General features: G+C 35.2%; 1 pseudogene; it reads right to left on the bottom strand.

Annotated features, from left to right (window-relative positions):
• Positions 1–2,783: 2,783 nt before the first annotated feature.
• Positions 2,784–3,391, bottom strand: LOC122890464 (annotated as a pseudogene).
• Positions 3,392–21,194: the final 17,803 nt, after the last annotated feature.

Genomic DNA, 21,194 nt, shown 5'->3' with positions numbered 1-21,194 from the left:
ACAGTAACTATTAGAGTAATTCTCAAGAAGGTGAGAGTTAATACAGTTGACAAAAATCTCATCTCTACCCAGAACAATAGGAAATAGAATATTTCTTGGTAATGGTACCATTGATATGATATGCTTTGAAAATTTTAATTTCAAAAAAAAATTTGAGAGGAAGAGGGTGAGGGGGGAGGGGCAGAAGGAGAAGGAGAGAGAGAATCTTAAGCAGGCTCCACACCCAGCACAGAGCCCGAAGCAGGGCTCAGTCTCTCAACCTTGAGAGCGTGACCTGAGCAGAAGTCAAGAGTTGGACGCTTAACTGACTGAGCCACCCAGGTACCCTTAACTTCAAATTTTAATTTAAGGTTTATATGGAATAGGAAAAGTAAATGCAGGTATTTAGGTGGCTTGGTACAAGGGTCAAATGATTTTATATTGAAGTCTTACAAGCAACAACAGAAGAGGAAAAGCTAGTATCACATGCAATAATAATAATACTAGCAACTACAGCCACAATAAGTGAGAATGCTAATACAAAAGTTTGAATAAATAATTTTAAAAGACTTCATTTTATTTATGTTTCATAATTGTCCCAGCACATTACCTTTGGCAATATTATAAATAGTTTAAGAGTATGAACCTTTTCTACTGCTGCCTTATTAATTGACATTTCATGGAGTTTACTTGTAATTGGCAAAATTCCCTGTCTTCTTATCACCTTCCTCAGACACATCCTTTTCTTTCTGTTTGGGCTAAACTACTTCACTCACTATAAATCCTGAAGTACTCCATTTTTGGAAATTTAAAACCCAGCCCATATTCTGAAAGTGTGTTGAAGCAAGGCCTTAACATGGTGGGGAGAGGGGCAAAAAATTTAGATTTTGGCTGTGTTCAGTGGGTCTGCCAATGGATTGCATCCCTTACCTGGAAAGAAAAAAGATATAACCAAAGTCTATATTAATTTGTTCCCAGAGACTGAACAAAATCACTGAACTTTGCAAAAACCTATTGTTTTGTAAGTCTTACTGACACCTGGTGGCTAAATCTCAGCAGATTTCACAGTAACCGGTGATGAGCTATTCCTGCAGGAAAACACTGAGGATTTGCAACACCCTTGACACTGAGGGAGCACTAAATACTTAACTCCAGTCTAAACAGAGTAAGAAATTCAGAATCAAAGCAAACTTGCAACTTACCCATTTCAAAGACACTCATGGGTATTCCTTTTTAAGTTTTTACCCCTATTTTCAAAAACTCCATTAATCTATTCTAAGTTACTATGTGAAAAAAATCTTCTGAGGTATTGGAGGTCCAAACACAATTTCCAAGAGCTATTTCCGATATTAAATAGATTTTGGTCAATTTTGTTCTACATACAGATGCACTAATAGAAGTAGCAACATTTAAAAAACATTTTAATATTATGTATTAGGTCCATTTTGTACTCATTTTTTCCCCAGGTAACAAGTAACATAAAAATCATATCAATTCATAGCTCACAGAAAGTCTACACATAGAATTTCTGAGAGACTCAGGCCTTCTCATGGTTATAATTTTAATACAGTGGTTCTTGGACTTTAGAGCACTGAAAAAATTATGTTATTCTTATTGTTTAAATACACATTGATAGGACACACCCCTAGAATTTCTGGTTCAGATTCAGTAAACCATGGGTAAAGAGGAGGAATGTGTAATTTCATTCTATTCTCAGACTCGTGTTTAGAAATCCCACTGGAATCCATCTCTCGTCTTTCCCTTTCTTCTGGTCCTCCTTCTATTCTCAGTATCCTGATTGCCTCTGTAATCCCCCACGTCCATATCTGTCTCCCACCCAGCATATATTTCTACTTCTTGTAATAATATCACCTTGGTTTGTCTCGGCGAACAGCTGCTGCACCCACACACATGAGCCAGTGTAATTAAGAAAAGCCTGACCCTATGCCCATTTGAGGGTTGAGTGTTGGGCGTGGAAGCCAGGCCTGGATAAGCAGGATATTTTGATCCCAGACCACAGTGATTGGTTCAAGAATAGATAGATGGTCTGCATTTAAAAGGAGACTTTTATTATGGGAATTGATTGAGGAAAGAATCACTTAGCTCATAGACTATAAGCTCAGAGATGCTGTTGGACATATATATTAGTCTGTATGAAAGGTAAAATCACACACATAAAAACAGCTTAGAGATGACAAAACATAGCTCTGTCTGCAGTCATTGTTTAAGACTCTGGATTCTTGTGTCTGAAACTAGACAAGACACTAAGTTTTCCTGCTGCATATATTCATAAATTCCCTTTGTTTTGTTCCTGTTATTTACAACAACAGATTCTGTCATTCTAGTTCCCTGGCATATGGACTACTTCACCTGTAAGCTCCTGTGCTTTTCCTCCCACATTTTCTGGACTTAACAGCATGAGTTAAAACTGACTTCCTTAGGGGCGCCTGGGTGGTTCAGTGGTTAAGTTAAGCCTCTGCCTTCGGCTTAGGTCATGATCTCAGGGTCCTGAGATCAAGCCCCACATTGGGCTCTCTGCTCAGCAGGGAGCCAGTTTCCTCCTCTCTCTCTGCCTGCCTCTATGCCTACTTGTGATCTCTCTTTCTCTGGCAAATAAATAAATAAAATCTTAAAAAAAAAAAAAAGCTGACATTCTTAGACTTTTTTTTTACCCCCACTGTCAAATCTGAAGGGAAAAACCCAATGAGAGGTTTGGAAAAGTGGCAGGGGCAGACCTGCTGTAGAGGTCCCACATTATACAGGACTTAGGGGGCTGAGGTGAGGGAAGGTTGGGTGGAACCGCATTACACCTCAGCCCTCCAACTCTAATGGGCCCCCACCTCTTCGGGCACCACCAGCAGGATTCACAGTTCTTTCCTGAGTGATGTTTTAGAAGTTTCCTAAACTTGCTCTCTCCTCAAATCTATCCAGGTATCTTCATTTGGGAGTCCGGGTTGTTGTAGGCACTTCCCACCCTTCCAACGCCGATCCAATCCTGTCTTCGGAGAGGCGACTTCAGTGGACCCCAGCACAGGCTGGAGGGCAGATTCATGCGGCTCACATGATGTTAGTGAGAGCCATGGCACTGACCTCCTGGGGCTTGTCTCGCTACACAGCTTCATAGCCTTTGGTCTAACGTGCTGCCATAATGATGTTCATGTGGTAGTTCCCATTTCTGCTCATGCTCTTCTTGCGGGGAGGGGGGTTCACCATGGTGTTTGGAGACACCCTCCGGAAAATCTCTTGCACACTTCTGGGGTGAAGACCTCGCTTTCCTGGAAGAGGCTATTGAGGGCAAGCAGGGCACACAGCTCCTTGCTGTTTCTCATGGTGAAGTTTGTGAGGGGTGATGCCTGGGGCAGCTCCAAAGATTCAGATTTGCCTTGTCTCCTTTCCATGGCACCCAATTCATGTTTTCCTTTGAAGTTCCAGAGAGGGCTAAAAAAACCTACCCTTCCCTCCAGGGGAAGAATATAAGTGTCTCAGTTTCTCCAGGGTTCCTGAGATCCACCTTATTTTTTGGCGTCCATGATTTATGCTTTGTCATGGGGCAAAAAGGCTGGAATCGAAAGGACAAAAAAAAATTCCACCTCTTCTAACAGAAAGACCACGTTCAGATTAGAGTATTTCGCCACCACTGTCAAAGCAGAAATTTAAAAAAAGAAAAAAAAAAAAGTGGAAAGTCTAAGACCTTGTTTCTCTTTTCCCACTTTCCCTTCTAGAAAACTAAGTTTTCTGGCTGTATTTTCCTCTCAGCACATGCCAACCAGGCCTCAGTGTGGGAGGACTGAACGGAATTGGTCACATGGCTCCTTTAATGCTATTTCTTTCAAACTGTAATGCCAGGGACTCAGGAGACAAGGCTTAGGTGGTGGAGAAAACGCAAAACTGGAGCAGCTAGCAAAGGCCAGCCACCCTGTGATGGAGGGCATGCTGGAGCCTGGGGTGGAAGGCAGGTGGACGGCCATCTATCTGCTCTGGGGCAGCAGCCCTGCAGGGCGATGGCGGAGGCGGGGGCAGCTCCCTGGACCACGCCCACTCTCACCTGTGGCCGTGGCCCCTGCAGAGGAGACAACTTCCGTTTTCAGCCGCTGCCACCTCAGAGAACAAAGCTGGTGGGGAAAGTGGCTACAATATTATCACAGCCTTACCTTCCTCATTATATTCGGAATACTGTAAAACTTCATGGTTTGGCTTCAACTTCTACTCCTTCCCTTCTCCAGTTGTTCAAATACCTTCCAGCCAACCTGGAATGTTCCACTAGCTCATCCTTCATCTAAGCTGGTGGTTATTATTATTGTTATTATTATTACTATTAATGCACTATTCATTCTGCCTGAAATGTACATCCTCTCTTTCTGCACATGGATAACTCCAAGTCCCCTTTCAGACAGATGCTTAAATGCCATTTGAACAAGACCGTCTATAAACCCCTCCCTTAAAACTTGTTCTCCCTGTTAATGTATATTATTGCATCCTATTCTTTTCCTTCATTGCATTTTATACAGATTTCAGCTTTGGATTTATTTCTGTTTCCTTGTTTGATATATTTCTAAGACAACAAAAACTATGTGTATTTTGTTGAATGCCAATACTAGATACTCTAAGAATGGCATGTTGAATGGATTATAATTTTTTTTTAATAAGGCGAGTCCTACACAGCTCAATTAAAAGGAAAGATGAAACACATTTAAGTTAGCTTTTACTCCAAAATTTATATATATATATATAAATTTTGGAGTAAAAGCTAACTTAAATGTGTTTCATCTTTCCTTTTAATTTATATATATATATACATATATATATATATATACACACACACATATAGTCTAGCAAGTTAGCCTAAGGCTGGTTAAACAGACCACTAAAATTTGGCAGTAGCCTGCTAATCCATGCATTTTAATTCTAGCAAAATTATTAGAAATATTAGTTCATTTGGTTATGCTGTTGTCAAAACTTTGCTAGTGTGCATCAGGTTAATGTTCTGTAGTTTCAAATGACTATTTGCATATCTCCACATTTATCCTGACTATTCACACCTGCTTTGGACCATAACCAAGGTGACCTCTGCTGACAGAACCTAGTGGCTGACAAAAGAACTAACTAACTCATCATTCTTCCTCTCTCTCAACACAGTGGTGCAAATACTCTCCAGAAAGGTCCTCCTTATTTCAATATTATATGAAACTATCTCATTCTAGTATATTCCCTGTTGTCTGTCCTCTGACTTTTCCTCGATTACATAAATTCAATCATTTGTTTATTTTTTGAAAAATCTGTTGTAATCTAGTGAAAGACTGGCATCACAATTGATAAATATAAAATTCTTTTCAAATAATTAAAATAATTTTTTAAAAATTTAAAAAATCCACTTTTGAAGTGAAATCATACATGAAAAACAAAACAATGAAGTCCCATTGACTTTTAATGGCCTAGAAACTGCTTCAAATACAAGCATCTATTGAAAAATAAAAAATTTTCTACCATATGTTTTATGTATATATCTCATTAGTAGCACAACAGTATTTTATTTCACTATTTTGGGATTCTGTATTTCACTTACATAGAATGTAGTTTCATTCTTTTTTTCATTAAGTTCATTCCCTAGTATTAATAGGTTTTGTATACTAGTCTAGAAACAGTTTTCTACAGGAAAACGCACTCTAAATAACAAGCAATTAATTTATTAATTCTTTTGTATTGCAAAAGACATGTTTAAGATTCTTTTTTGGGAAAGTCATTTAAAATCCAACCTAATCTTCACCATAAAGGAACTCAAGATGAATCCTAGGATCTAAGGTTTAAGAACACATGATATACTGTTGAAGAAAAAGACTTAGATAAGAGTTTAATAGAAGTTAATTTATTGATGATGTTTATTTACATTTAGGCAAATATCTAGTACAACACTGAAGAGGAAATATAAGTAACCATGCATGTATTGTTCCTGATTGCTGTAAAAAAAAAAACCTCTGAACATATCGCCAGAATATATGATTTGTAATAGTATTCTTTTTTTTTCTTTTTCCAATTTATTTATTTTCAGAAAAACAGTATTCATTATTTTTTCACCACACCCAGTGCTCCATGCAAGCTGTGCCCTCTATAATACCCACCACCTGGTACCCCAACCTCCCACCCCCCTGCCACTTCAAACCCCTCAGATTGTTTTTCAGAGTCTCTCATGGTTCATCTCCCCTTCCAATTTACCCAAAAGCACATACCCTCCCCAATGTCCATAACCCTACTCCCCTTCTCCCAACCCCCCTCCCCCCAGCAACCCACAGTTTGTTTCGTGAGATTAAGAGTCACTTATGGTTTGTCTCCCTCTCTATCCCATCTTGTTTCATGGATTCTTCTCCTACCCACTTAAGCCCCCACGTTGCATCACCACTCCCTCATATCAGGGAGATCATATGATAGTTGTCTTTCTCCGCTTGACTTATTTTGCTAAGCATGATACGCTCTAGTTCCATCCATGTTGTCGCAAATGGCAAGATTTCATTTCTTTTGATGGCTGCATAGTATTCCATTGTGTATATATACCACCTCTTCTTGATCCATTCATCTGTTGATGGACATCTAGGTTCTTTCCATAGTTTGGCTATTGTGGACATTGCTGCTATAAACATTCGGGTGCACGTGCCCCTTTGGATCACTACGTTTGTATCTTTAGGGTAAATTCCCAGTAGTGCAATTGCTGGGTCATAGGGCAGTTCTATTTTCAACATTTTGAGGAACCTCCATGCTGTTTTCCAGAGTGGTTGCACCAGCTTGCGTTCCCACCAACAGTGTAGGAGGGTTCCCCTTTCTCCGCATCCTCGCCAGCATCTGTCATTTCCTGACTTGTTGATTTTAGCCATTCTGACTGGTGTGAGGTGATATCTCATTGTGGTTTTGATTTGTATTTCCCTGATGCCGAGTGATATGGAGCACTTTTTCATGTGTCTGTTGGCCATCTGGATGTCTTCTTTGCAGAAACGTCTGTTCATGTCCTCTGCCCATTTCTTGATTGGATTATTTGTTCTTTGGGTGTTGAGTTTGTTAAGTTCTTTATAGATTTTGGACACTAGTCCTTTATCTGATATGTCGTTTGCAAATATCTTCTCCCATTCTGTCAGTTGTCTTTTGGTTTTGTTAACTGTTTCCTTTGCTGTGCAAAAGCTTTTGATTTACTATATGTGGAAAACCCAAAAGACTGCACTCCAAAACTGCTAGAACTTATACAGGAATTCAGTAAAGTGTCAGGATATAAGATCAATGCACAGAAATCAGTTGCATTTCTCTACACCAACAACAAGACAGAAGAAAGAGAAATTAAGGAGTCAATCCCATTTACAATTGCACCCCAAACCATAAGATACCTAGGAATAAACCTAACCAAAGAGGCTAAGAATCTATACTCAGAAAACTATAAAGTACTCATGAAAGAAATTGAGGAAGACACAAAGAAATGGAAAAATGTTCCATGCTCCTGGATTGGAAGAATAAATATTGTGAAAATGTCTATGCTACCTAAAGCAATCTACACATTTAATGCAATTCCTATCAAAGTACCATCCATCTTTTTCAAAGAAATGGAACAAATAATTTTAAAATTTATATGGAACCAGAAAAGACCTCAAATAGCCAAAGGGATATTGAAAAAGAAAGCCAAAGTTGGTGGCATCACAATTCCGTACTTCAAGCTTTATTACAAAGCTGTCATCATCAAGACAGCATGGTACTGGCACAAAAACAGACACATAGACCAATGGAACAGAATAGAGAGCCCAGAAATAGACCCTCAACTCTATGGTCAACTAATCTTCGACAAAGCAGGAAAGAATGTCCAATGGAAAAAAGACAGCCTCTTCAATAAATGGTGTTGGGAAAATTGGACAGCCACGTGCAGAAAAATGAAATTGGACCATTTCCTTACACCACACACAAAAATAGATTCAAAATGGATTAAGGACCTCAATGTGAGAAAGGAATCCATCAAAATCCTTGAGGAGAACACAGGCAGCAACCTCTTCGACCTCAGCCGCAGCAACATCTTCCTAGGAACATCGCCAAAGGCAAGGGAAGCAAGGGCAAAAATGAACTTTTGGGATTTCATCAAATGATTTGTAATAGTATTCTGAGAGGTGCCCATTACCCCATTCTTGTTTACAATTTTTTTTTCTTTAGTTAATGGGTACTAAACTTCATAACATGATTTGGTATAGTTATCAATATCATGATACTGCTTTATTTTCTCCTTAACTTGTTTTTGTAAAAATTATATTAATAGATTTCCTTATATCAACTACTTTTTGAAGTCATGAGGTTCCCTCATGAGGTCTTTTTCCTTTAATTCACTTATAGGTTGTACTAACTAATACTGTAAGACTCACACCTTTAGTGACTCTTAATCTCACGAAACAAACTGTGGGTTGCTGGGGGGAGGGGGGTTGGGAGAAGAGGGGTAGGGTTATGGACATGGGGGAGGGTATGTGCTTTTGGGTAAATTGGAAGGGGTGGTGAACCATGAGAGACCATGGACTCTGAAAAACAATCTGAGGGGTTTGAAGTGGCGGGGGGGTGGGAGGTTGGGGTACCAGGTGGTGGGTATTATAGAGGGCACAGCTTGCATGGAGCACTGGGTGTGGTGAAAAAATAATGAATACTGTTTTTCTGAAAATAAATAAATTGGAAAAAGAAAAAAATAATGAATAATGTTTTTCTGAAAATAAATAAATTGAGAAAAAGAAAAGACTCACACCTTTGCTTAAATGAGAAAATGTTTTTTTTTTTTTTTGCATTCTTCCTATTGTTTGCTATCAGGGTTTCTGCTCAGCTTGTAGAATTTTTAGACGATCTGGAAAACTTAGAATTAAAAAAAGAACTCTAGCTTCCTTGAAGGGTTGGTAAAATTTATAGTTTCCATGTTACGTTTACATATATATATATACATATATATATGTATGTATATTTATATATTTTAAACTTGTGCTTTCCCCAACCTCACCTATAAGTTCCTTTAGCCTAGAGACCAGATCCCGCACATTTGTACTTCCAATACTTAACATAGACTTTGTCACATAGCGTATATTCTGTGAATTTATGTTCAGTGAATTAACAAAGTGATGCAGTTAGAGAATTCTTTTTATCTGGCCCAGTGCAAATAATGAAAGGAAGAGTTTTCTTTAAGCAGTTCTCCGAACTATAAATTTTCTCCCAAACAATAAATGACTTTAAGATAAAATGAGCATATGGAAAAACCTTTCCTGTAACAATATTATTATCTGGGTGCTATTCCTTCAATTCATTCAAGTCCAAGCTGACTTTCATTCAGTTTTCATGAGTCTTCAATATCACAGGGTACAGCTGCACAATAAACATTAAAATGTTAATTTTGTCTTTGAGGAAATTAGACTTCAAGAGGAAACCTTAAGAAAGAGACAACCACCAAATTTTACATACATGAAAAGTTGTAAAATGTTTTAAAAAGCCTGAAAATCTCTACCTGTGATCTGCTCTTTCAAAACTAAGGAACTGAGAAAGAGTGGAACTATAATGAATGCACATGTATTTGTTACTCATATTTTGGAGATGAACCCTTAATGTTTTTTTTCTTCTATTATTAACAATTGAAAATTTTAGCATATTTGAAAATAAACGTGTACTTAACATTCAAAACATCTCCTACTATATTTCAGTCTGAATTTTTTGTCTCTTTATTAAATGTGCTGAGCTCTCCATCCTTATAGACCATTTAAGCTCTTTCATGAATAGACTATGTCTCCTTTATCTTTATATCCTTTAATATCCCTAGCACTATGCCATTCATGAAATAAAACATTCTGTAAATATATTTGAATTTCTTTCTTTCTTTCTTTTTTTATTTATTCATTTTTTTTTATTTATTTGAGAGAGAGAGCATGAGAGGCGGGAAGGTCAGAGGGAGAAGCAGACTCCCCATGGAGCTGGGAGCCTGATGCGGACTCGATCCCGGGACTCCGGGACCGTGTGACCTGAGCCGAAGGTGGTTGCTTAACCAACTGAGCCACCCAGGCGCCCCGAATTTCTTTTTAAAAATTATAAGAAATGCTAATGTAAAACTATGACATTAAGAGACCACATTAAATAAAAAGTTAAAAAGATACACCAGAACCTAACAAACCATATAGGAGACACAGTTATGCAAATTTTAAGTAATATATTGTTCTCTCTATAATATAAATGTTTCCATTTGTACAATGCCAGATATCACCTTTGTTATTGCCCAATACTTTTACTTCAAGCACTGAAGTATTTCTTCTGTAGCTTTTTTTTTCCCTGAATCAGAAGTTCTTGCAGTTGGAATTACTAATTTAAAACCACAGGGAGTTCAAAGTTTAGGTTTACCTAAATGTAAGACTTCTAATGAAATGATAAACATTAAAAAAAAAATTGAGAAAAAATTATAAAGCACATTGGCATGACAAGTGGATTTTAGGTAAATTAATGCAGATGCCAAGTTTCAGAACTTTACAAAACCCTTAAATAGACATTTTTCTTCCAGTCTTTTCTTTGGTGATTAAGATTCATTTTATGAAGATTGAAGTCAAGGAAATAAGTCACATATATACTTAGTGCTATTGAAGCATAGGCTGACAATCTTTCTCACTGTATTTTTCCACATTATAAAGTGCCCCAAGCATTGTAGTAATTTTCCCCCTTGGAATATATAAATTGCCTTACATAAACTCTGACTATTGTTGCTGAGTTGGGCTTTAGGATTTTCTCTTGGGGCATTATAATAAGCTAAGCACCTATATTTGTCTTAAAATTCATTGTCCAACCACATAAGCCTCCAGTGTGACAAATCCCATTATTTTATGGCTCTTTTGTCTAACCCTAATAAAAAATTTTTAAAAAATCATTTTAGCTTCTTTCTACAGAGAAGTAAATAATTATTTTGGGAAAACACAATAGTCTTCATGCCAAATGGAGTGAACTTCGCATCTGTAAATATTTTTTTAACTTTCTATAGCTTATTTTGGGAGTTGTATCAGTTAATTTATTGGATGACTATTGTATGTTGGGCTAAGGATTGGCAGTAAACCAAGTCGTGAATAATGAACTGGGTGTTGAAAGATGTAAGACAAATGTTTTGTGGAGGAAGGTAGGAGTAGAAGAGAGAATTAGATAAATGCAGAGGCCCAGGATGTACATTACTCAGGACATTCTGTTATTCCTTCCTTTCCTCTATCAGATGAACATGCTGAGTGAGACTGGAAAAGTGAAAGTAGTAATGTGTTTATGTTATAATTGTATCAATTGTTCACAAAGATGCTCTCCTACTAAGGAAGATGGATTAAATTAGGTTGCCCGTAATTTTTTCAGTGGTAAAGTGTAGGGAGAGTTCACTAGGAAGTAAAAAAGAATAAGAAGAGCTTGCAGAATTGAAAATGCTTTAAATAATTTGATTGTTATTTCTCTGTGGGTCTGGAGTCATGGTGTTGCGTAGAAAACACCCTATCTTACTAAAGCTGGACACTTAGAACTGGATTTAGGATTACACATTTTTTTCTGAGATCTTGAATAAGTGTTATAAAAGCAGAAGCAGTTGTCACGTTTATTTCTTCTTCTAAGTCACAGTGCCCAGATTCAGTAGGAGCTCAATAGATATTTCTTGAAGAAATGAATAGATGCATTAAAATCCTGACTATCAGTGGCATCATTTCTTTGTTTGCATTAAGACAAAAAGGAAGCAAAATGCTAGAGAATGCTGATATAAATTAAAAATTAAAAATTAACATTTCAAAAACTGTTTCTAGATAGCAAGCTGAATCTTCCAGCTGGATCAAAGTTAAGTAATAAAACCAACATGTGAAAATAGGGTTAGTAATCCAGTACAGGCAGAACAATTATGTGAATAACAGTATTATGACCTTTTCCCTTACTCATGTTTAAAAAAACTATCAAATTGTATTCTGGCGTGCACAGGATTAATGGGAGGATGGGGTGGCCAAAGAACATGGCAGTCATTACTGAATGTGAACAGTATGATAAAATCTCATACACCTTAGTATGTCCCAGAGCAGCACAAGTCCTAGTACTGAAAATGAAACATGAGTTGTAAAGCATTATCATGCCAGAAAACATTGTTACCATGAGGTTTTAAGAACCTTTAAATGGTTGATATTTAAAGAAATAATATTATATAGCATTATGATTGGGAGATACTTAATCCAGTTATGTACGTACTTTCCAGACAAATGAATTATCTTTTGAGAGAGAACCTTAGTACATTTTAACAATAAAGTGAAATTAATTATCTCAGTGTCACAGTACACAGAGATTTCAAACACAAAAAACACGTTACCTGAGCGTGAGCCAGAAATTCGGTTTTCCAGACGTAGACCTAGATGAGAGCTGTAATTCATGTCATTTTATGACATTTCATGGAACATTTGGTCATTATGACATTTATGATGCAATGAAATAGGCCATAAAATGCTGTAAATTGTTGGGAACAAAAGACATTCATATTTGTGATGGGCATTTGAGTTTTAATCAAGACGTTAGTAGGTTAAATCAAAACTTAACTTGGAGTTGAATGTTTAAGTTTTAGTTTAACAGTGTAGTTCTTTATTTTTCCTTCCTCCTTCCCTAGTTCTTCTCAATCTTTCTCCTCTCCACTCTCTTTCCCTTGCTCTCCTTCCTTTATTAAACCAGATGAGTTTTATAGGACTATAAGTTAAAAAATAGAGAGGGATTTTTTTCATATTTATTACTTCAGTATTTCTAGAGAGTTAAAAAAATTATAAGCATTAGTCTATGTGAATGGGAATAGCAAATCAAGAAATTGCAAGCTACATGAGGGTGCGTTGATTTGTATATATCTTGTGCTCAGGTAAAATGTGAAACATGCAGAACTTTTAATAGTAAGTGATGACTGTGTTTTTCCTAAACTTGGTAATATTATTTCCTAAAAACTTACTTTAGCACCTACTGTAAGGTTTTTTAAATGTCAGAAGTGACCTTGTTAAATTATGCACTAAATTAATACTAAAGGTTTTTTTTTTCCTCTCATGAAATAGATTTAAAATGCATAGCTATTCATTTTAGGAAGGGAAAGACAAATGTTTGCCAGAGAGCATTTTTTACTAACAAAGCTTGGCTATTCTTTTAAATCTTGTTACTTCATTGTTTAGGTAGGTACCTAGAAAGTCACCAGAATATCATTTGAATATTAAACTTTAATAAAAGATTCATTACCATCAAATTGTTCCAAAAATGTAATCAGTCACAATACTCAATCAATATATAAGTGCCCAGTTGCAAAATGTATGAAGACATTCATTGCTGTTATTACCAAAAATACAACATTCCAAACTTGCAATGTTATGGCTGGTTCACAAATAAAAGATTAATTTCCTTGTCAAATGCATATAAACTATCCTACTTTCCAATTATTATCTACTTGCAAGAGCTTTATCTTTCACCATTGAGGTGAAAGATAAAGAAGTTATTTGCCATACTTCCAATATTAAGGAGAAAAAATATGAAATTATTTTTAGAAAAAAATTTTCCAAAGTTATTTTTTAAGGTGTAGAATAATACAGTGGCACATAAATAAGTTCATGAAAATACTCTTAATTTAAAAATTATACTAGTAGAACTACTCTCATTCAATGTATTTGAACCATGTTATTTCATTCCCTGTTTCTCATTTAATCTTGTGTGGTATTTGTGGTTGAAGACCAGAGTAAGTCATGGGGGGTGGGGAGGCAATAAAGGTTTATTAGGAAAGATAAATTTTATTGTTTTAATTTAAGATAAAATGCCCTGTCATGAGGAAAAGCGGATTAAGTTTACAAGGAGATCCTCTCCCTTATTGGCTATACCGCCCGCAATGAAACTGTATCACTCTTAAACATTGAGTGGTAAGCTTCAAATGCTTTCACTGTCCTAAATATCTGCAAGTACTGTAACTTAGTATAGTCCTCAGGAGAACTCTCTTAAGATAGTATTAACTCCATTTTACAGGTGGTGAGACAGACTTAAGACTCTTACTCAAGGTCACATGGAGGTTGTTGTGGAATAGAACTTTGAAACCACAGCTTCCTAGAATGGAGCACTCTCTGTCCTAACAAATAAGGTCAGGTCCGTGTCTTCCTTCTCAATCTGTGTATCTTTTATTTCCTTTTTTTGCCATATTGAATTAGTAAGCACTTCCTGGACAATGTTAAAAATGAGTGATTTGGGGTTGGGGGGGTGCATTCTTGCCTTATACCAGATCGTAGTGGGGAAGCTTCAAAGCTCTCACCATTAAGAATGATGTTTGCTGTAGGTTGTTGGCAGAGAGCCTTTATCAAATTGAGAATGTCGCCCTTTATTCCTAGTTTACTGAGTTATTAATTAGTGTTGGATGTTGTCAGATGCTCTTTCTGCATTTATTGATATGATCATATGATTCTTTTTTTTAGTCTGTCAATGTGATAAATCACATGATTTTTCTTTTAATGAATTGATTTTTGAATGTTGAAACACCTTGGCATATCTGGAAAAAAACCCATTTGGTCATGGTATACAATTTTTTACACATTTTTGGATTTGATTTGCTAATGTTTTGTGGAGGATTTCTGCATCTATGTTCATGAGAGATATTGGTCTGTAGTATTCTTTTCATATAGTATTTTTGTCTGGTTTTGGTATTCGATTAATGCTGGCCTCATATAGTGAGTTAGGAAGTATTCCCTCTGCTTCTCACCTTTGAAAGAGATTATAGAGAATTGGTATAATTTTTTCCTAAAAGTTTGGTAGACTTCATCAGTGAATCAATCTGGATCTGGTACTTTCTTGTTTGGAAGGTTATTAATGATTAATTCAATTCAATTTCTTTAATAGATATAGATCTGTTTAGATCATCTATTTCTTCTTGTGCAAGTTTTGGCAGGTTATATCATTCAAGGAATTGGCCCATTTCATGAGAGCTCCAAATTTGTGGGCATAGAGATATTTGTATTATTCCTTTATGATCCTTTTAATATCCATGAGATCTGTAGTGATAGATATCCCTTCTTTCATTTATAATATTAGTAATTTGTATCTTTTCTCTTTCTCTTAACCTGGCTAGAAGCTTATAAATTTTATTAATCTTTTTTAAGAACCAGCTTTTGGTTTTATTGATTTGCTTTTTTTGATTCCTTGATTTCAATATCATTGATTTCTGCCCTATGCTTATTATTTCTTTTATTATACCTACTTTAGATTTAATTTGCTCTTCTTTTTCTAGTTTCCTAAAGTGAAAATTTAATTTACTGATTTTACATCTTCTTTTCTAATATATGCATTCAGTGCTATAAATTGTCTTATAAGCACAGCTTCCCAGTATCCCACAAATTTTGATAATTCTTGTTTTCATATTTACTTAGTTCAAAATATTTTTATTTCTCTTGTTGAGATTTCTTCCTTAAACCATCTGTCAGTCAGAAGTGAGTTGTTTAATCTCTATACGCTTTAAGATTTTCTAGTTATCTTTCTATTATAAATTTCTAGTTTTACTCTATTATGCTGAGGCTAGACCTTATATGATTTCTATTCTATTAAATTTGTGGATGTGTGTTATAGCCCAGAATGTAGAATCTTGGTGAATTTCTCTACAAGGTTGAGATATGTGTATTCTGTTATTGTTGGATGAAGTAGTATATATTTGAAGTAGTATATAATAATGCTAATTATATCCAGTTTATTGATAATATAGTTGCGTTCAATTATGTCCTTACTGATTTCTTTCTGCTGGATCTGTTCATTTCTAAGAAGGGGCTGTTGAAGTTTCCAACTATGATAGTACATTCATCTATTTCACCTTTCAGAAAAGGTGAAATAGATCTATCAATTTTCGCCTTTTGTCGTTTGATTATTTGTTTTAAGAATTATTTGTCTTCTTGGAGAATTGACCCTTTATTTTTATACAATACCTTTCCTTATCCTTGATAACTTTCATTCCTTTGCAGTCTTCACTGTATAAAATTAATATAGGTTCTCCTGTTTTCTTTATTATTAGTGTTAGCAGGGTATAATTTTCTCCATCCATTTACTTTCAATATATATGTGTTTTTTATAAACTGTGTTTCTTGTATTTGGGTCTTTTTTTTTTATCTACAGTCTCTGTTTTTTAATTGGTGTGTTTAGACCACTGATATCCAAAGTGATTATTGGTATAGTTGGATTAATACCTACCATATTTGCTACTGTTTCCTATTTCTTGCCCTTGTTCTTTTTTACTTCCATCTTCCACACTTTTTTTTTTTCTTTTACTTTTTTTGGTTTTAATTGAACACTTTGTATGATTCCATTTTCCCTCTTTTTTTTTTTTAACTTACCAAGTAAACTCCTTTATCTTACTTTTTTAGTGGTTGCTTTAGATTTTACAGTACACATTTATAACCAACCCAAGTTCATTTTCAAATAACATTATACCACTTCACAAGTAGTATTACTACCTTAAAATAGCAAATAATCTTAATTTCCTCATTCTGATTGCTTGTATCATTGCTTTTATTCATTTTAATTATGTGTAAGCATACATAAAATATGAAGCCATTAAGTGTATATATATATACACAAAAATAATTGACTACATCGTTGCTTTAGTTATTTTGAACCAACTGTTATCTGTGAGCTCAATTAAGAAAAAGAAAAAGGTTTTATGTTATCTTTACTTATTTCTTCATTGATCCTCTTTATTTATGTAAATCTAAGATTCTGACTCATATTATTGTCCTTTTCCAAAAAGAACTTCATTTTTTAAATGATTTTTTATTTATTTATTTAAGAGAGAGTGAGAGAGCGTGAGAGGGGGAAAGGTCAGAGAGAGAAGCAGATTCCCCATGAAGCTGGGAACCAGATGCAGGACTCAATCCCAGGACTCCTGATTCATGATCTGAACTGAAGGCCGTCACTTAACTGAGCCCCTAAGGCACCCCAATAAGAACTTCTTCCAACATTTCTTGCAAGGCAAGTCTACTAACAACAAAATCCTTTACTTTTTTGTTTGAGAAAATCCTATTTCTCCTTTATTTTTTAAGGAATAATTTGTAAGGTATGGAATTCTAGATTGGTTTTTTTTTTCCCCCTCTCAATACTTTAAATACTTCATTCCATTCTTCTGTTGCTTTGCATGGTCTCTGAGAAGTCAGATCAAAGTCTTATCTCTGTTCCACTGTTCCATTGTATTGATGTTTCAAAGTTTATTATTCAACAATTAAAATACAAATGGTTTGGTTTCAATTTCCGGTAATTAAGAATAAGGCTTCTATAATTCATAAACAGGTTTTTATGTGATTATAGGTATCCATTTCTCTAGCATGAATACCTAGGAGGAGGATTATCTAGTCATATGGCAAGTGTATGTTTAACTTTATAAGGAACTGTCAATCTGTTTTCCAAAGCAGCTCTATCATTTTATATTCATATCAACAAAATGTGAGAGTCCCAGCTGCCCAAATCCTCACTAGCACTTGTTATTATAAGGGTTTTTGTGTTGTATTTTTTTGTTATGCTAATAATATATACTTGTATGTCATGTGGTTTTAAGTTACATTTCCCTAATGATTGCCTGTTTTGAACATCTTTTTATATGCTTGTGCATCATCAAAATATCTGCCTTGGCACAGATTCAGATTTTTTTTACTCAAGTATTATACATTTTTTAATTGTTTGGTTTTTAGAAAATTTTTTGTGTTCTAGACACAAGTCCTTTTTCAGAAATGTGATTTGCAAGTGGTTTCTCAAGCTCTGTGGCTGATCTCTTTATTCTCTCAATAGTTCTTTCACAAAACAAAAGGCATTAATTTGATGAAGTCTAATTTATCAATTTTTCCTTCATGTGATATGTTCCTGGTATCCTGTATAATAACTGATTACCCAAGATCATAAAGATTTTCACCTGTGATATTTTCTAAAATTTTATAGTTTTACATTTTACATCCAGTCCTACATCCATTTTGACTTAACTTTCATAAAAAATGTGAGGTATATGTTGAGGCCCTTTTTTTTCCTGCACACGACTATCTAATTGTTTACTACAATTTATAAAAATCTTACCCTTTTTCTATTGAATTATATTTACACCTTTGTCAGAAATCAATCATCTATGTGGGTCTATTTCTGGAGTATCTCTTTTATTCCATTCATTATCATTCTATACTTTAACCAATGACAACATTTTCTTGATTACTGTAACTTTGTTCTAAGTTTTGAAATCAGGTAATGTGGGTTTTCTAAATTTATTCTGAAGGAGAAATAACATGGAGGATTGCATTCAGTGTTTTAGGGGCCATCTCTGGAAGTATCACACCTTACATCATTGTCAAAATTCAAACACATGGCCATATCTAACTACAAGGGATGCTGGTTAGCTCTATGGAAAAGAGGAAGTGGAAACAAGTTTGGTGAACAGCCAGCCAGTTTCTACAACAGATAACAAGTTTTTGTTTTGGGGCTCCTGAGTGGCTCAGTCAGTTAAGCATCTACCTTCAGCTCAGGTCATGAGCCAGAGTCCTGGGATTAAGCCCCACATTCTCCCTCTCCCTTTGCCCCTCCCCCCAATTCTCTCTCTCTCTCTTTCTGTCTCTTTCTCTCAAATAAATAAATAAAATATTTTTTTAAAAAGAAACATTTTGTTTTATTTTTAATGACAAGGAAGTTAAGATAAATTAATTTTACTTCAACTCTTTCCAATCTCATCTTTCATTTTCCTTAGAAAAACTACTAAACAGTGATAGATCTCTAAGTCTTAAGATTATGGTTTCTATTTCTTCTGCACTATTTCTACTTCTCAAAAATCTTGTCTCCCACAAATGGCCACATGCCACCTACTAAATGAAACGTTTCTGAATTCCTAATGATATGTATGATGTCTCTTTCTCTGGAACATCATCATACTTTACTTATATTAATAATATTATATTTATAAATATTCTTAATAATTATTAATATACTCTTACTGCATTTACTAGGTTTATAGTTCTTGAAGAATATTGCCATAGTTTATAAGTGTTATAAATGTTATATTCGTTACTGAATTCTTAACAGAAGAACTTAGTAAACATATGTTTTATTGTTAATGGTTCAGCCAAATGGCCGTAATGTTCCTAGTGAATTAAACTGAAGTCATTCTCAGGTCAAAGCTCAAATGAAAGAGCATCAGAATTCATATGGCACTTTGTCACTGTGAAATGCTTCTATAAGGGTCAAAATATTTCTCTCTAAATTATAATCCCTAAAACTGTCAGAGGTCAAGGGAGATGGCTGGAGAACACAAGGACAGGGAACTGATTTTAAAACCTAGACTTCTGGTGATCCTCATGGCCATGATTCTTAAAATACCATCAGTTTTTTATTGCCAAGGGGAGTAAAGCAATTCAGATCTCTATGCCTTTTTATTCTTTTTGTCCACCATAGCCCAGTTGGGTATTTCAAAGTGAGTTGGAAGTGGAGAAGGAAAGAATGAAATTAATGCCAAGTGTAAGGTGATTTGAAATATCATTTGGCCTATGGAAGTCAAATGAATGTCAGAGTAATAACAGAAAGAGTTTTTTTGGCTGCAAACTCCATTATTTTCTGGCTGCAAACTTCATTAATTAAATTAAGAAGTGCAATTCCATTAATTAATTTAGTCTACAATATTCTAAGAGAACCACTGGGAATTCTCGGTATTTTTGTATCTCATGTCTGTTGTAGAAGGTCCCTGTCAACTCTTATTTCCTCCAGATACCATGTAGATCATGATTTTTATTTCTATTACAGGCAGAAGCTGCACTTAAACAATATTATTTATGAAATAGCCAAATGTAAGTATATATGTTTTTATCAATATTATATTTATTCTTTTGTATCTAAAAATTGATACATTTGTTACTATGCACACATAATATGCTGATGACTTTTTGTTGTTTCATCCCAAATGTATCTTATCTCTCTCAATGTTATCACCCAGCTTGTAAAACCAGAAATCTATATTCTTTCATCCTCTCATTCCCCTTTCTGTATCACTCAAACTTTAAATGAGCCAACAAGTCCAATTGATCATCTCTTGTCAAGGTTAGTCTTTCTATCTAGCTATCATTGCCCAAGTCAGATCTCTTTATCTTATTATCTAGATTACTACAATCACTTCATAACTTGTCTCTTTTCCTCCTATCTGATGGTGACATTGCACCCATTGTTAGAAAATGTTATCAACTCACTGCCCTCCTTTAAGTTTCTTCAGAAAACTTGTAGGACACAATTTCAATTTCTTAGTAAAAATGACCTTCAAAATTTTCCTGGGCCTAATTAACCTAGTGGGGCCTGAGGATTATTTTTTTTTTTAACCTGGATCCACAGATTACTTCAGAAGAGCAACAAATGCTATATTTATGTGCAATTTTCTTCTGAGGACAGTATAATTATTTTTTATCAATTACTCAAATTTGTCCAGGACTCCCAAAATTTAAGGTAGGTTATTCCTTAATTTTGTCTCTAGCCTACCTTCATAGTTTTATGACTCAGCATATTTTCCCCATATTGTTACAGCTTCCAGGTATGCCTTTTCTTCTTCCCTCTATGTTTTAACTATACTTCCCCTGTGCAAATAAATAAATAAACCTATAAAACAAAATAACTTTTTAACTACTATACAATTTTCAACCCATAGTTCAAACACAGCTTACTTCTTTTCAACTCTTGTCTCCATTTTAACAGATTTAACAACTTCTCTGAGTTAGTACTGTGTTTTTATGCGCCTTATGGTAGGCTGTTTCTAAAATGGTTCCCAGTATTCCTGAGTCCTAGTATTCAAACCCCTGTATAATCTCCCTTTGAACGTTACCAAAACTAATTCTTTGATTCTAATGAATAGAATACAGCCAAAGGGATGGAATGTCACATCCAAGATTAGGTTAAAAACAAAACCAAACAAATTCTAGCTTCCACATTGCACTAGCAATATTCTCTGTAATGGAGCAAACTACTGTATTGTGAAATACTCCACAGAGAGGTTCTCGTGGCAAAGAACCAAGACAAGCCTCTGGCCAGCAACTCATGAGGAGCCAGTTTCCTCAGCCCAACAACCAGAGAGGAACTGAATCTTGCCAAGTGAGTGAGTCTGGAGGTGGTTTCACCTCCAATAGAGCCTAGAGATGATCATGGCTCCAGTTGTCACTGATTCTAGTCTGTGAGGGACCAATATTAGGGGTCTCAGGAAAACCATTCTC

The sequence above is a fragment of the Neovison vison genome, chromosome 11, assembly GCF_020171115.1.
Source record: "Neovison vison isolate M4711 chromosome 11, ASM_NN_V1, whole genome shotgun sequence".
In the NCBI taxonomy this organism is placed as follows: Eukaryota; Metazoa; Chordata; class Mammalia; order Carnivora; family Mustelidae; genus Neogale; species Neogale vison.
The sequence above is the reverse complement of the archived record's forward strand: the minus strand, read 5'-3'. Positions and strand labels throughout refer to the sequence as shown.